Here is a 15,298-nt window from a genome sequence, read left to right as displayed (position 1 = left end):
GTGTTTCTCTGTACCGCCTGAAATAGTGGACACAGGATTATTGTTTAGCAGCGTAAGTTCTATTTTTCCTTAATGCATTTTAAGAACACCACCCCAAGACCCTAACTTCACAAAGGCAGGACACATTGCCTTTCTTCCTGAAGCATTATTTGAAGTATAGAATGTAATATGATCCATTCATTCCCAGCCTGGCCATGGGAAACTACAGAAGAAGGGGGCTCAAGAGGAACTCTCAGGTGGAGATAAGTAGATCTTGAGCCAGGAGGTTATCTCTTTGAAAGGCTTGAAATGTAAATTGGTACCACTCCTGTACCCTTGCCATTTCACTCTCTATGTTCAAGCAGAGCACAGTTATAACAAGCCCCTACACAAAATACCTCCTTCTTGAGAAGGATGACCACCCCAGACAGCCCTCTCAGGGGTTCGGAGAGCCAAAGGTCACGGTAGCTAAAAAAGAACAAGTGCAACGTTCCACTTTGAAAGGGTGTGGGCAGAGATCTCCCTGGTTTGGTCTGCCGAACTTGAGTACCAAGGCCAAGAGTAACCTACTCAATACTGGTAACTCTGTAACCATTCGGGTTACAAGAATGTCTTCTTTAATAAGTGTCACTTAGATGACATCAAGCACTGTAGTTACCTAACCTTATTTAGTACCTAAAACAACCCTTCAAAGTAGGTATTAGGGTGACCATATCATCCAAACCAAGATACCCTGGAGAGCAAAGGAAGTCGTCAATATTAATGTAAAGATAAGAAGTGTAACCAAGGGACTGTCCTGGGCAGACTAGGTGTGTGGTCACCTACTGTTAGTATCTCCAGCTCACAGATGAGCTCCCTGAGGCATGGAGAGTGTGCGTCTGCTGAGGAGAAGCAGAGCTATTCAAGACCAGGGATGTCTGACTCCAAAACCCACGTCTCTTCACACCACGTGGCCTTGCTCTTACCTGATCTGGGAAATAGTTCTGGTGCTCACTGCTCTGGGCAGTGGTATCCGTAGACTTGCTAAGTATTCAGCAAATCTTAAATGGAACCTTAACAGATGAAGCAAATAACAACAGAGCTGTTTCGGTAGAACTGGGCGAATGGGGCTCACATTGTCTGGCTTCCCTCCAGCCTCCTCCTTTACCTCCGGGGTGACCCTCTAAGCCCCACCGTTTCTACAAGGAACACCAGGGCCTGGCCGTCACCTAGATGTGGAGTCAAACCACATGCAAGCTATTTGAGGAAGGACAGAGAATACAATGGTCGGTGCCACATGAGAACCTCTGCTGCATTTAGAAGTCCTGACCATTTAATTCTCTGTCACTCTGCTCTTTCCACCTGCAGCAGTCCTGCCAGACCCTCACGCAACACCGTGAGCCCATTAGTAGCCAGAATCCTAATGACACCCGGAAGGGGCAGGTGAGCTCCAGGTGTGGCTGAAGCCTGCAGAGCTCCGGTGGGCTGTGTGGTAGAAGCGCTTGTCTCATGTTCTACTGCATCCCTCAGGGCTTCCTTCTCCTCCCCTGCCCAGTGCTGTCCCATCTTCGGGAGCAGACGGATCACCTGGGCATCTTGTTAAAATGCAGATTCTGATTCAACAGGTCTTGGGTGGCGCCTTAGAGGCTGCATTTCTCTCAAGCTCCCAGGTAATGCCTATGCTGTTGGACAACACTTTAAGTAGCAAGAGCTTAGGCGACAGATACAGATCAGCAACACAGATTTTACAGAACAGAAGTATCTGGTTCATATGGATATGTTTTCACATCCGGGGAAGCAGTTCCGAGCTGTTAAATGCTGTTCTTGTTTAAACGCAACTTAGTGTGTGTCTGGTTATTAGCAAAAGAGAGTAGAGCTTACACCATCCCGTTCACTTCTGGGAATTTACAGAGAAAAAGCAATACATTTATAGGAAGTTCCTGCGTGAGAGGCTGTTAAGTTTGATCATGTTTTGAAAAACATCTTTGACTAATTTACAAATATGTGCTACTTGCCACATGTACATTTTAAACTTTCATGGGAAAACTGGATAGGTATCCCCTGGGTGGCAGTCCTTGCTCTTCTGCCAGGAATAAAATGTTCATATGACAACATGACCCAGATTTTAAAATTGAGGGAGCAGAGGTTCTGCAAAGCCACATGAGTGCTTAATTAGTGCTGTTTGAAAGTCACTTTGATGTTTCACGGGAAACCCTCAGGAAGCAGTGATGGATGGGACACACTGGCAGCAACATAAGTGATCTACCAAAGTTACCTCTTTTTCACTTTGTTCCTTTGAACTGAAAAATATACTATGCATATTCTAACCATAGCCCATAGCTGTAGCTCCACCCTAGGCCCAGGAATGGGGACAGGAAGATCTTCCTTGGGGTCCCTGCATTTAAACTTCCACCACAGACTTTTACCTTCATCACTTTTACAACTGTTCTTCAAACAGAGTCACCAAAACAGTGACTTTGTCTCCTCACCATGCTTGCTGTTCACTCAGCAAATTACTATTCCCAATAATAAGAAGTATGACTGTAAGAAAATGGGCATTTTCCCATGCTTTGCTCCTTTTGTCCAGTTTTATATTTTTCCTTTGAAAACATTTCTTTTTTGCAGGTTAACGAAGCCTTTACTCAAAAGCATTAGTCTTTCTACCACTTGGATATTTTAGGTAAGGGGTATTTAATACTGTCCTAAAATTATTTTCTATTAGAAGAGAAAAGAAGCTTTGAAAAGTCATGCTTCATTGTTCACATTTTTAATATTGTTTATTATTATTTATTTTATTTTACTTTCATTGAAAGGAATGCTTCTTTCATTAGGGTGAGGAATGTATTATCATCCTGGGATGGTGGAAATTTTTGAGATAAGTCCCATAATTTCCTATATGTAATGTCTCGTTACACCTAAAACAACCACAGGTTTACAAGCTAGCTGTTGATGGTCCCGTGCATAATGTCAACAGCTTAGGATAGAGGGATTTTTGCAAAGTTTTTTAGTGCTGTCTGGCATGGATTTAGCACTTATGCCTTTCAGTCTCAATAATTAATAGGATGCAACATTTGTTGCTTCCTAGTATATCTTGCCCTCCAGAAATATTGCCTTACATTCTGCCTCCTGAGGGTCTCTTGTCAAATGGAGGCTTGATTATAGTAGCTGTGAGTCAAACCATAGATGACCAAAACAGCCCCATACAAATAAAATTGAATAATGTACCACATCAGACAAAGGAGTTTGTCCAAGCAGGCAACAAGGAGATCCCACTGGAAGCAACAAAAATTAACCCTGCTCTTACCAGATAAGCATATATGGGCACATCTTTCGGGCTTATTGGGAGGGTGGTATGATTTCCTGGTGATGGCCATAATCTCACAACCCACATCTGCAAGTAGGTTGGGATCCACCCAGAGTGGGGTGCAGGCTCAGGGCGGGGCAGGAGCCTTGTTCCTAGATATGTCAAGGCCAAGTGAGATGACCTGCCTACTCTTATACTGCAGTCATAGAAACATGGACAAATCTGGAAAGAGCATGGAGTCAGCCCTCTGAAAATCTAATTGTGCCAGAAAGCAAGGGAGTGCTTGAAGAATGATGAGAACAGGTCAAAAGAACACAGAACGTGTTGAAGGGATTTTCCCACTGGCCAAAGCTGGTCATGAATTTTTGTTCTTTGTTTCTAAGATCACTTTTCCTACAGTGTGATCATTTTTGTTACTCTTTTTAAGGCACTAACTTGCTATATTTCTCTAAACTTAAGACCTCTACAAGGAGTCCCAAGATACCATGAGTAGGAGATTGCTTGCTGACCTTTGCTTTTTATAGTCCTCTAATGATCTCATAACATTCTGTGTATTTCTTAAATTCACTCACTGTTGGCCTCTGACCTGTTTTGCTTTCTCTCTGAAAGTAAACTTAGATGTGAAGCCAAAACATCACCAGAAAACCCTCCCTGCTTTTTTTGCTCTTTTATAGTTGCGGAAAAAGAATCATAACAACTGTAAAAGGAACAGACTACTCAGATTCTCTGTGACCATCACAGTCTCCTCCCTGGCGGTGGGTCTACACAGGAAGCCAAATCAGAACCAGAAGTTTCCCCAACATGCACAGAATCAGAAGGGAGGTTGATGATCCGGTTCTTCAATGCAATCATACAAAGCCAGGCTCACACATCACCTCACTGGCAGCCAAACCAGGAAATGCCAAACCTGGCCGAGGTTCCCTGCCCACTGCCAGTATTTGGCTGTTTTTTTCTTTTCCCCAAGCTCGCAAGGCTTCTCAAACTCCTCTTCTGATTAATGTGTGAACATGGGCATTTCCTGACAGGCATTCTGAAAAATACTGCACAACTTTTTCAATGTATATGTCAAAAACAACCTGTCTACAAGAAGAATGGTAAAAAGGAGTTGTCATACTCAGAAAATATTATAATCTGCACTGTTCATATATACAATACTAACATTTATATATGTTATAATATATGTTATAAACTTATAACTATAACTAATGCCATGAAATACAACGGATGGAAGAATTTGTTACCAAGGGATGAGTAGAGTGAACTGAAATGACTTTAAGGTAAATATGTTTAAATTCCATTCCTCAAAGAAACATACTTATTTTTCTAAATGGGAGGATATGAAAAAGTTGGTGACTATGAATCAAACATAAGTTCATATGAAAAGAATTAGTAAAATATCCTGATGATGAAAAATATGGTCCTTGAACTTGGAAAACTTGAGACTTAAAAAAACAAAGAAAACTTGAAACTAGACATAACTTTTAAATGAAAATATGTGTAATAGGTGGTCTTTAGCCCCAGGATTAGTGAATAAGCACCATTTACTGAGTGTTTACTTTGTGTAAGACATGTTAACAATTTTTTTTTAACTGAGGTATAGTTGATTGTGTAAGTTTAAGGTATACAATGTTTTGGTTTGATACATTTATATATTGCAATATGATTAGCATTAGCTAACACCTCTATTATATTATTGTATTTCTTTTTTTGTGGTGAGAACCACTAAGATCTACTCTCTTGGCAGCTTTGAAGTTTACAATTCAGAATTGTTGATATAATCATTATACTGTGCATTATATCTCCAGAACTTATATATTAATTGCAAGTTTATACCCTTAACAACATCTCCCCAATTCCCCACACCCTAATCCCTGGTAACCACCATTCTACTCTCTTTAGAGTACAAGTTGTTATGAGTTTGGCTTTTTTAGGTTCCACATATAAGTGAGATCATGCAATATTTGTCTTTCTGTGTCTGGCTTATCTCACTTAGCATAATATGCTCCAGGTTCACCTACGTTGTTGCAAATGTCCCGATTTCTTTCTTTTTTAAGGCTGAGCAGTGTTTCAGTGTATGTATAGACCACATTTTCTTTATCCACTCATCAGTCAATGGATACTTGTGTTGTTTCCATATCTTGGCTACTGTAAATAATGCTGCAATGAACATGGGAGTGCAGATATTTCTTCAAGATAGTGATTTCAATTCCTTTGGATAAATACCCAGGAGTGGAACTGTTGGGCCATACGGTAGCTCCATTTTTAATTTTCTGGTTTTCCGCAGTGGCTGCACCAATACATTCCCACCAACAGTGCACAAGCGTTCCCTTTTCTCCACATCTCACCTATACTTGTTGTCTTTTGACTTTTTGATAGTAGCCACTCTAACAGGTGTGAAGTGATATCTCATTGTGCTTTTGATTTGCATTTCCCCAGTGATCAGTGATATTGAGCATCTTTTCATATAGCTGTTGGCCATTTATATGTCTTTTCTGGAAAAATGTCTATTTAGGTCCTTTGCCCATTTTTCAATTGAGTTATTTGGATTTTTGCTATTGAATTGTATGAGTTCTTTATATATTTTGGGTATTAACCCCTTATCATATATATGATTTGCAAATATTTTCTCCCATTCCGTAGGTTGCCTTTTCATTTTGTTGATTGTTTCTTTTGTTATGCAGAAACTTTTTAGTTTGATGTAGTCCCACTTGTTTACTTTTGCTTTTGTTACCTGTGCTTTTGGTATCAATTCCAAAAAAATCATTGCTAAGACCAATGTTAGGAAGCTTTTCCCCTATGTTTTCGTCTGGGAGTTTTATGGTTTCAGGTCTTATATGTACATAATTTCATATCCTGCCTTTTTTTTCCCATTTGATATGTTTTTATCATACCTATTTGCCACATTATTACCTCACCTTCATAACTATTATTTTTAATGACTATAATATTAAGACTGGTGAAAATTTGCAACTTTAATTTTATAGGGAGATGGACTAGTATAGGTACTTATAAACCTTAAAAATTCTATCAGATTACATATCAAAAATTTTATAATGAGTGACAGCAGCACGGTGTCATGAGTCGTTCCTTTTTTCTCTCCCCGTTGATTTACAACTAATCGGACATCCATAAGCAAAAAAAAAAAAAAAAGCACCCTGAAAGGCATAAACAGGACACCCGTGAGATCCATCCTTCTGTGCATCTGAAAGAAGGTGGATTGGACCCTAGAGGAACTGGCAAAGAGAGGGAATTGGAGACAGAGCTGGTGGCGGCAGAGAAGGCTTCAAGCCAGCACGACTTTTCTACGAGAGGAGGTGGAGGGTGAAGGCAGTGGGGGGAAGGGAGCGGGGCCTGCCCAGCCATGTGCTGAGCTGTAGGGATCAGTTGCTCTGTTGCTGTCTCTCAGGAGAGGCCAGAGTGACTGGGGAGAGGAAAAGGAAAGGGAAGCAGGCAAAGAGAACTGAAGGAAAATGTCTCCCGCTGTCTGCCTCAGGAGGCAAGAGCACTGCCCAAGGACCTCTGGGACTCCTCTACTGGAGGACCTCCCTATCAGGCAGCGGTACACTCAAAGCCCCAAGTGCTAACTGGCTCACTGGCTCTGCCAACACCTTTTTCTTTTTTTTTTCTTTTTTTTTTTTAAATACACTGGCCAATCTCAGCAATTTATTAGCTCTGGTAAGAGAAACCAAAAACTTGTGCTATAGCACCACCTTCTGGAAAACAAAAGGAATGCTCTTAACTACCAGTCTGTAGAACGGTTAGAATCAAAATAAAGCCTTGCCTAAATGAGAAATTTGCTACTTCTATGAAGCGACAGAAGCATTTTTCACCAAACACTGTGAAAAGTCATGGTAATATAGCATCACAAAAATAAAATGACAATTTTCTAGCAAAGACATGGAATATTGGGATCTAACTGATAAAGAAATTAAAATAGCAGTTATGAATAAATTCAATGAGCTACAAGAAAATTCAGGAAGACGATACAATGACCTCAGGAATAAGATTAATGAACAGAAGGACTACTTTGCCAAAGAGGTTGAAAATCTGAAAAAGAACCAAACAGAATTTCTGGAACTCAATAAATGAGGTGAAGAATACATTACAATACATTGGAAATAGAGCAGATCATATGGAAGAAAGAATTAGTGAGCTCAAAGATAGAAATATAGAAATGATTCAAGTGGGAGAGGAGAGAGAACTAAGATTTTTAAAGAGTGAAGAAACCTTACGAGAACTATCTGACTACATTAGAAAAGCCAGCATAAGAATAATGGGCATCCCAGAAGGAGAAGAAAGAGACAAGGGAGGAAAAAACATATTTAAAGAAATAATAGCTGAGAGCTTCCCAAACTGGGGAAGGAACTGAATATACAAATGTACATAACTATAGAACATCTTATTTTTGAAACACAAAAAGACCTTCCCCAAGAGACATTATATTAAAGTTGTCAAAAGTCAACGGTAAAGAATTTTAAAGGCAGCCAGGGGGAAAAAAGCAGTAACTTACAAATGTATCCCCATTAAGCTATCAGCAGATTTCTCAGCAGAAATTCTATAGGCCAGAGAGAGTGAAATGAAATATTCAAAATAGTGAAAGATAAAAATTGTCAGCCACGAAAGCTCTCTGGCAAAGTTATCCTTCAGATATGAAAGAGAAATAAAGTCTGTCCCAGACAAGCAAAAGCTAAGGGAGTTCACCACCACTAGACCTGCCTTGTAAGAAATGTTGAAAAGGAGCTATTTAAGTTGAAACAAAAAATGGAAAGTACACAGAACTCTGATTAAGGTGATAAATAGTCAGAATTAGAATACTATAACTTTTTTTTAGAATAATATATTATATTCTTACCTATAGCACAAAGGTTAAAGGAAAAGATCAATAAAAATAACTATAGCTACTACATCTTAGTAATAAAATCACAGCATAAAAAGAGATAATTTGTTACATCAAAAATATAAAAGGGGGAAAGTAAAAAGATGAAGCCTTTATAGGAGACTGAAAGTAAAATGTTATCAGAAGAAAAAGGACTATTTTATTTATGAGATGTTTTATGTAAACCTCATGATAACCACAAAGCAAAAATCTACAATAGTGACATGAAATATTAAAACCAGGGAGACTGAGCAAATCCTCATGGAAAACCACCAACTTAAAATGTAAACAGAAACAGAAGGAAAAAGAAACAATGGAGAGACAAAATAATTAGAAGGCAAAAGATAAAATGGCAGTAGTAAATCCTTACATGTCAATAATCACCCTAAATGTAAATGGATTGAACTCACTAATCAAAAGGCACAGAGTGGCTGGATGAATAAAATAAACAAACAAACAAACAAACAAAAAAACCCGAAAACAAGACCTAACTATATGCTGCCTGCAGGAGATTTATTTCATCCTCAAAATGAAAGGATGGAAGATGGTATTTCAAGCAAATGGAAACAAAAAGAAGGCAGGCATAGCCAACTTATATCAGACAAAACAGACTTCAAACCAAAAAGGGTAACAAGAGACAAAGGAGGTCATTATTTAATGAAAAAGGGGTCAATACATTAAGAAGATATAACAATTTTAAGTACATACACTCCCAACACCCAAGTACCGAAATATTGGGTTGGCCAAAAAGTGACTTCGGTTTGTAAGTAAAAATAAAAGACACATTTTTCATTTTCACCAAGAACTTTATTGAACAATGTATTCACCGTTTTGTTCCACTACCTTCTGCCATTTTTCAGGCAACTTCATAATTCCATCTTCCCCAAACTTTTTATCTTTGTGAGCAAAGAACTCTTCCAGATGCCTTTTATAGTCTTCCAGGGAACTGAAATGTTTTTCCATTAAGAGAATTTTGTAAAGGTCGAAATAAATGGAAATCCAAAGGTGCAATGTCTGGTGAATACAGCGGATGAATCGGAACTTCCCAGCCACGCCGTAACAGTTTTTGCCTGGTCATCAAAGAAACACGCAGTCTTGCATTATCCTGATTGAAGATTTTGTATTTTCTGTGGATTAATTCCAGATGCTTTTCGTCGAGTGCTGCTTTCAGTTGGTCTAACTGGGAGCAGTACTTGTTGGAATTAATCTTTTGGTTTTCCAGAAGGAGCTCATAATGGAAGACTCCCTTCCAATCCCACCATATACATAACCTCACCTTCTTTGGATGAAAACCGGCCCTTGGTGTTGGTGGTGGTGGTTCATTTGGCTTGCCCCAAATCTCTTCCATTCCACCTTACTGTACAGTACCTACTTTTCATCACCCGTCACAATTTGTTTTAAAAATGGAACATTTTTCTTACTTTTAAGTAGAGAATTCCATGCAGAAATACAGTCAAGAAGGTTTTTTTTGCTTAACTTATGTGGGACCCAAACATCAAAGCGATGAACATAACCAAGCTGGTGCAAATGATTTTCAATGCTTGATTTGGATATTTTGAGTATGTCGGCTATCTCCCACGAGGTATAACATTGATTATTCTTAATTAATGTCTCAATTTGATTGCTATCAACTTCAACTGGTCTACCTGTCTGTGGAGCATTGTCCAGCAAGAAATCCTCCAGCACAAAACTTTGCAAGCCACTTTTGACATGTTCGATCAGTCACAGCACCTTCTCCATACACTGCACAAATCTTTTTTTGCATTTCGGTTGCATTTTTACCTTTCTCGAAATAATAAAACATAATATGCTGAAAAATGTTGCTTTTTTCTTCTATCTTCGATACTAAAATGGCTACACAAAAATTCACCAGTTTTGATAAGTTTTTTTAAAAATGCATGCTGATATGACAGCTGTCACAATACAATTTAACAACATTGTTTCGAATGAAGTTAAAGACAACTAAGCGCTACTGGATCCATCTTACGGAAAATACCAAATGAACTTTTTGGCCAACCCAATATATTAAGCAATTAATAACATGTCTTAGGGCAGAAATAGACAACATAAAATAATTGGAGGGGATTTCAATATTCCACCCTCAGCACTATTGCTGATCATCCAGACAGAAAATCAACAAAAATGTTGGAATTGGACCACACTTTAGACCAAGAGAACTTAATAGAAATATAGGGCATTCCTCCAACAGCCTAATACACATTTTTCTCAAGTGCACATGGTATATTCTCCAGGACAGATCATATGATAGCTACAATATAAATCTCGGTAAATTTAAGAAGATAGAAATTGTATCAACTATCTTGTCTGACCATAGTGGTATGAAACCAGACATCAACAAGAGGAAAGTGAGAAGATCTACAAATATGTGAAAACTAAGCAACACACTTCTAAACAACCATTGGGTCAAAGAAGAAATTGAAAGGAAAATAAAAAATTATTTTGAAACAAATGAAAATTGACATAGGACAGATACGTACACACCCTATTCTATGGCACCAGTGAGTTGGTACATGAATGTTCCACACACTGATCACATATTTTACTTGCTTTGAATACAGGTTGAGAGAAGCAACGCTCTTTCTTCTGTTTCCTGGGCATCACTAAACTGTCCTATTAACTAAAATTATTTCCTTATCTTCTTTTATTTTCTCATACAAGTGTAGAAGGAGAATCCTTGAATTTACTTATTCACTCAACAAACATTTATAGACTGCATAGTTGTAGGCAATACTACAGACCTACTGAATCAAGTAGGGTCCAGGTATCTGTGTTTTCAACAAATTTTCCAGGAGTGTGTGATACCCACTGACAGTAGGAACCACTGACTGATGATTGACTGTCTAGGTAACCACTAAGGAGATCAGTCAGGAACTCATCACAGACAGGCAAGAGATGGAAGAAGCATAAATTAGGTCAGTAGAAGAGTGAGGAAGAGGAGACAGATGTTCAGAAATGTGAGGTAAATTGGCTGGTGTTGATGGGGTAGGCAGTAGATGGGAAGAAAAAGAAAGAATAGATCACAAATTTCCATAATGGAGATCCAATCATGGTGGTCTCAGGGACTGAAATTTCAAGTTAAGAATGAGATGAACACTTAAAAGACAAAAGTATGAGCTCAGCTTAGTTCTGTTGACTCCCAGGTATCTATGAGAGACCCAGGTGGAAGTGTCAAGGGGAAGGTTGGAGATCCAAGTCCAAAGTTCAGGGCCTGCGATGAAGATGTAGATTTGGAAGTGATCCACAGAGAAGTGGTAGTTGAAACCACACCAGAATCCAAGATCATGGCAGGGAGAGGGAGAGAGAATAGATGGGCCAAGGGTGAAAGCTTGGGGGTCTTAACTCCACAGTGAAGAGCTGAACAATTGTGCTCTTTAACATTTTAATATAACCCAAATGTTTTAGCATATCACAAATATGAACAAAGAAAATGTTTGAAAGTTTATTTCAGCGTAAAATTCACAGTTCCAATCATTAATTCTTCTTGAACCAAATTTTTGTAGGGCTCACTTCTATTTAAATAACTACTAGATTAAAAATGTAGTCAAATTGTGTCAGAATTTAGTCCTTGGAATGAGGGAAAGAGGGGGACTGATGCTGGGATATGAACCCACTGCTAAAGAAATTGGCTGGGACATTCTCCCCTGAGAGAGAACAGATCCAAGACCTTGGCCACCATCCTCAGACTTTGAAAGACATCCTAGTTACTAAAAAAGGATCTGAGAGTTCCTCCTATTGGTCAAATGACTTTGATATGAATGAACCTTGTTCTAAAGGTTGGACCACAGGAGAATTGGGGATCTGTTTCTAAAATCACCATTATGCAAATGATTCATTGGACCATTGAAGATTAGCATTATTTGTTTTTATAAGCAAATACAGGCACTTCCCTAAAATCTGCAAAAGAACATCAGAAAGTCATTTCTTGCATCTGCAAGTAGAATATTGAGAGCTGGAGACTCCTGGACTCCAGAGGAGTCAGTCACTAAAGGAACTACGTCTTTAGATGACACTTGGAAATTCTTAGCACAGTATAAAAAAGTGAGATTCATTTCTTTCTGTGCCTTAGATTTGAAGGAGTGTTTATTCAAGGTCTTGGACTTTATACTCTGGGGAGCTGAAAGTTTCTTCCAAAGGAATCGTAGACACCCATGGTCCAAAGCTGCACAAAATACCTGATTAAAAAAAAAAAAAGAGTGCTGATATCCCAGAGGAGCTCCCTGTGTCTCTGCTGGCACCAACATGAAATCCAATAGCAATCTATTCCTCCGACGTAAGCATCTAAACCTTCCTTTAATTTGTCCTGTAAAAACTTTTTTTATGAATGAGTGAACCAATCTATCTATCTCTCAGGGGAAAAAAATCATATTGAGAAATTCACTGAGAATAAAACCCTGAGAGATATAGAAATGAAAAACACAAGAGAGAAAACACAGAAGGGAAAACTACATTGAATGATGCCAGAGTGTAAAGGCATGACTACAGCTCCTATCGGCTATAACTAGTTCTCAGAAGGTGTCTCTAGCACCCAGACATTCATTTCAGTGTCCAGAGTCCTTGGGGTTTTTTGATAAAACACAGAAGCCATATTGGGGTCCTTTGCAGAGTATTGGGAGGTTTTGTAGTCCTTGTACCATCTGCCAACACCAGAGGACTTGGCACTTCTCAAGCTTAGCCCAGAGGGATGCATTTGAGCCAATGCTTAAATAAAATAAAAAGATAAACCTGATTCCTTTCACAGGCCCTCACAGTTTCATCCCCCTTGTCCCTCATGTAGCAGTGGATGATAGGAGGAGCCAGAGTCCCCCAAGGCAGAGGGAGAGGGCCTGCCAATGCAGTTTGCATCTACTTTGCTCACTTCTTATGGCTAACAGCCCTCCCATAAGACCCAAAGGGTTTCCAGGTGGATCCTGGCTTTACCCAACCTCTTTGACCCAAGACTATCAAATGGATCCTTCCTCGAGTGTCTCAGACAAATATGTACCAAAATTTCCAAATTGGTTTTACAAAATATAAAAATTAAATAAATCCATATATCTACTAGAAGAATAGGGCAAAGCATTTCAAAACAAGAGTGTAGTACTTTATCAGTAGATGCCCTTGTTTAGTATTGGATTAAACCATATTAATTTGTTGGTGTTTGACTATTTTTGACATAAAAATGATAATTTCGTGTGGTTCAATCTAACAGGTGAGGAATTACTGGGATAGCAAAGGCTAATGGTGCCTAATCTGGGAAAACACTAACCAAGGCAGATTCGTCTCCAGATTCACACTGATGTAGGAAGAAGGACTAGCTCCCCAGATGCCAAAGACTCCTCAATGTTTCCACTTATAATCTCATAGCAGAAATCCTTTCTCCTCAGATGCTGTCAAATGTCCCTTATGAGCCCCTAAAAATTACTAAAACTCAGGTATTTCAACAGCCCACTCTAAGTTTAAGAGAAATGAACTGTTTTGCAACTAGAAAAGATTATGTAAGCAGAGCATACCACTGTGAAGAGCAAGGGACGGTATGGGAACAATTGGGGACCTACATTATTCTCCCTGACCCTTGACCTACACACTGTCCAGCTTTAGAAGACAGACACTTCACTCTCTTCCCTGAAACAGGGTTTTGAATTGTCTAGAAACAAATGAACTCCTCAGTTCTCAATTAATCAGTACATCTCCAGAAAGAAAAAAGTCAAAAACAAAAAAACTTCTCATACATATTTAAAAGTCAGTTCCAACAATGATACACACACACACGTATACACACATTGAAAAGTTTTCCCGGTTGAACAAACTACTGAGTCCTTGAATTAATAAACAATATGGACATTGGTTTTAAGTGAGCATTGTTGGTTTTTCTGTAGTCTCTTACTTAAGGACAAAATTCTTCTCTAGAAAAGTTTTAACTTTTGCACACACACACCACACATTTGTAGAGCCTTTCTGTTTATGCTTCTAAAAGAAGCTTTTAATCGTCTCACGGTGGGGTAGTTGACAAATAATTATAAATAGCAATGACAGGGAATCCTAAACGCCCCTAAACTCTCTGACCCCTGCCCTCAAACGTCCCAGACACTGACGTACAAATAAGCTGATTTTTCCTTTGGATCTTCAGCCCAAAGCCCTGATGTAGAAAGTTGGGAGCTACATTGGCAAACGCAAGGGACAGTATGCCCAATTTATGAAAATTCCTTTGCATAAACTGGAGGTAAGAAGAGTTTCTCCATAAAATCTAGAGTTTAATCCCCACCCCAGGCCTTCCAGAATTTGGACAGCTCCCTTGTTGGCAATGTCCCAAGCTCTCTTTCCTTAGCCTAGTAGGAGGAAAAGTCATGGGGGCAAAGAGGAACCAGAGAGGGAGAGAGAGTGCACCTGTTTCCTCTCAGGAGAGGAGACCCTGCCCAGCATCTCCTGCATCTCACCTCTACAGCCTCCCTTTGAAAGCAGCCCCAACCTTCTCACTCCTCCATCCTATGGACAGAAAAGCACACAAGACAGTGGTGAGAGAACATCTCAATTTGAGCTTGTCACTAGGAAAGCCCTTCTCATTGAAATGTCCCCACAATGAAAGGAGTAACCAATAAAATAGCCTTAGCCCTTGGCCTATTTTGGTGGCAACACTCCTTCCTTTTGGAGGGAAGTGGAGGCAAGGGGGAATGGGGATTTCTGTTAGCCGGTAGAGCATGCATTCCCTCTTTCTGAACCTTTAGCTGTGTTTACTGCAGCTTTCTTGGGCTGGCTTATCTCTGCCCCCAGTTAATTACATAATGCTCCCCATGAGAACCTCAGAGCCTGAACAATCCCATCGCACTCTTGGACCACGTGATGCAGTAGCTCACCTGCACTGGTAAAAGTCTCAAAATAAGACTCCAAGGGTTTATTTTACAGTCAGCCCGTCTGGATTATATCTCAAACAAGTCTCAGGATTTTGGAATGTCCACACAGCAAACCAACAGTGGGAGCTGCTCACCTTCTCTGAGAGAACAGGTGAACGAGCAGATGATGTTCGATGAGTTCCTTTCACCCTATTCAGCCTCTGGACCAGCAGCAAAGAGAAGGAACATCTTCTATCCCCTAAAACAAGAGGGAGGTTGTATCCTGTAAAACTTGCTCACACTGTTAGAGAGGGAGGAAATATCTACATCACC

General features: G+C 39.5%; 1 long non-coding RNA gene across 2 annotated transcripts; it reads left to right on the top strand.

Annotated features, from left to right (window-relative positions):
• The first annotated feature begins 4,193 nt into the window (after positions 1-4,193).
• On the top strand, positions 4,194-13,842 carry LOC113629820 (uncharacterized). Of its 2 annotated transcripts, XR_003436704.1 has the most exons (3): positions 4,198-4,539; positions 12,226-12,429; positions 13,348-13,842. It is a non-coding gene; the product is annotated as an uncharacterized LOC113629820 (long non-coding RNA). The 2 variants fall into 2 exon arrangements; XR_003436702.1 differs by having other exon boundaries at positions 4,194-4,539; positions 12,226-13,842.
• The last annotated feature ends 1,456 nt before the right edge of the window (positions 13,843-15,298 follow it).

The sequence above is a fragment of the Aethalodelphis obliquidens genome, unplaced genomic scaffold, assembly GCF_003676395.1.
Source record: "Aethalodelphis obliquidens isolate GAN/ISIS:26980383/991018 unplaced genomic scaffold, ASM367639v1 scaffold2, whole genome shotgun sequence".
Lineage (NCBI taxonomy): Eukaryota > Metazoa > Chordata > Mammalia > Artiodactyla > Delphinidae > Aethalodelphis > Aethalodelphis obliquidens.
The sequence above is the reverse complement of the archived record's forward strand: the minus strand, read 5'-3'. Positions and strand labels throughout refer to the sequence as shown.